At 59.4% G+C, this 2500-nt stretch overlaps 1 pseudogene; it reads right to left on the bottom strand.

The window, feature by feature from the left end:
- The window catches only part of LOC124583803, a 7960-nt pseudogene that overhangs the window by 4316 nt on the left and 1144 nt on the right, over positions 1-2500 (bottom strand).

The following is a 2500-nucleotide window of genomic DNA, read 5'->3' as shown; positions in this document are numbered from 1 at the left end:
CCGCGTCAGGCAGCGAGCTCGCTGCTCCACGGCGGGACGCCGGCTCTTCACCCCGACCGATCTCAAGTGCCTCCATGAATTGGCGGACAAGCTGCTTGTGGGCAGCTTGCCGCCGTCGGCACTTGATTGCCTCAAGCGTTCGGTCGGGGAACATCCTGGTAAGTTCTTGATTTACAAAGAAGAACCGGGCGTCCCTCTCCAGGAACAGTTCGGCCTCTGCCTTGGCGAGCGACAGGACTTCTTCCTCCGTCCACCTCGCGCGATGCCTCTCCGTCACGATCTCAGCGTTGGCGGCCGCAGGGTGTTGGCGGCGGCGATGGACCCCGAGACCGTTCTTCGTGGTAAAAGTGCGGTGGCACTCACTGCAAGCAAAGGGAGCTACACAAACTATCGCATTTTCGTTACGGCCGGTTGGCCGGATAGGTGCTGGGGTAGCTGGGGTGGCACCTTCAGCGGAAGGGCCACCATCTCTTGTTTCTTGTCGGCTGCCCCCAACTATAAAGGGATAATGCGAGGGGGGGCTGGTAACCCCCCCAAGCCCCTGGTGCGGTCTTCCACTCTGCGAAAATCAGCGGGCCCACGAGAAGGGGAGAAGACCGCAGGAGAGGAGAGGCTAAGAGGGCTAGGCCCATGTATTGCGCATCACTCTCCCTGTAACTATAACCCAAGGAAGGCACCTCGCAGCAGCAGCACGACTACATCAAGACCGCACTTCGAAAAGCCAAGTCCGGATGCAGCCACACCGCCGCCACTTGGCCACCTTAAGAGAGTCATAGTTACTCCCGCCGTTTACCCGCGCTTGCTTGAATTTCTTCACGTTGACATTCAGAGCACTGGGCAGAAATCACATTGCGTCAACACCCGCTAGGGCCATCGCAATGCTTTGTTTTAATTAGACAGTCGGATTCCCCCAGTCCGTGCCAGTTCTGAGTTGATCGTTGAATGGCGGCCGAAGAGAATCCGCGCACCCGCGCGCCCCCGGAGGAGCACGCTAAGGCGGACGCGGCCTCGCAGCAAGGAAGATCCGTGGGAGGCCAAGGCACGGGACCGAGCTCGGATCCTGCACGCAGGTTGAAGCACCGGGGCGCGAACGCCGCGCAGGCGCGCGCATCCTGCACCGCCGGCCAGCACGAGGCCAACCAACGGCGAGAGCAGACCACGCCCGCGCTAAACGCCCGCACTTACCGGCACCCCTACGGCACTCACCTCGCCCAGGCCCGGCACGTTAGCGCTGACCCACTTCCCGACCAAGCCCGACACGCCCCGATCCTCAGAGCCAATCCTTATCCCGAAGTTACGGATCCAATTTGCCGACTTCCCTTACCTACATTATTCTATCGACTAGAGGCTCTTCACCTTGGAGACCTGCTGCGGATATGGGTACGAACCGGCGCGACACCTCCACGTGGCCCTCTCCCGGATTTTCAAGGTCCGAGGGGAAGATCGGGACACCGCCGCAACTGCGGTGCTCTTCGCGTTCCAAACCCTATCTCCCTGCTAGAGGATTCCAGGGAACTCGAACGCTCATGCAGAAAAGAAAACTCTTCCCCGATCTCCCGACGGCGTCTCCGGGTCCTTTTGGGTTACCCCGACGAGCATCTCTAAAAGAGGGGCCCGATTTGTATCGGTTCCGCTGCCGGGTTCCGGAATAGGAACCGGATTCCCTTTCGCCCAACGGGGGCCAGCACAACGTGCATCATGCTATGACGGCCCCCATCAACATCGGATTTCTCCTAGGGCTTAGGATCGACTGACTCGTGTGCAACGGCTGTTCACACGAAACCCTTCTCCGCGTCAGCCCTCCAGGGCCTCGCTGGAGTATTTGCTACTACCACCAAGATCTGCACCGACGGCGGCTCCAGGCAGGCTCACGCCCAGACCCTTCTGCGCCCACCGCCGCGACCCTCCTACTCGTCAGGGCTTCGCGGCCGGCCGCAAGGACCGGCCATGACTGCCAGACTGACGGCCGAGTATAGGCACGACGCTTCAGCGCCATCCATTTTCAGGGCTAGTTGCTTCGGCAGGTGAGTTGTTACACACTCCTTAGCGGATTCCGACTTCCATGGCCACCGTCCTGCTGTCTTAAGCAACCAACGCCTTTCATGGTTTCCCATGAGCGTCGATTCGGGCGCCTTAACTCGGCGTTTGGTTCATCCCACAGCGCCAGTTCTGCTTACCAAAAGTGGCCCACTTGGCACTCCGATCCGAGTCGTTTGCTCGCGGCTTCAGCATATCAAGCAAGCCGGAGATCTCACCCATTTAAAGTTTGAGAATAGGTTGAGGTCGTTTCGGCCCCAAGGCCTCTAATCATTCGCTTTACCGGATGAGACTCGTACGAGCACCAGCTATCCTGAGGGAAACTTCGGAGGGAACCAGCTACTAGATGGTTCGATTAGTCTTTCGCCCCTATACCCAGCTCCGACGATCGATTTGCACGTCAGAATCGCTACGGACCTCCATCAGGGTTTCCCCTGACTTCGTCCTGGCCAGGCATAGTTCA

The sequence above is a fragment of the Schistocerca americana genome, unplaced genomic scaffold, assembly GCF_021461395.2.
Source record: "Schistocerca americana isolate TAMUIC-IGC-003095 unplaced genomic scaffold, iqSchAmer2.1 HiC_scaffold_47, whole genome shotgun sequence".
Classification (NCBI taxonomy): Eukaryota; Metazoa; Arthropoda; class Insecta; order Orthoptera; family Acrididae; genus Schistocerca; species Schistocerca americana.
The sequence above is the reverse complement of the archived record's forward strand: the minus strand, read 5'-3'. Positions and strand labels throughout refer to the sequence as shown.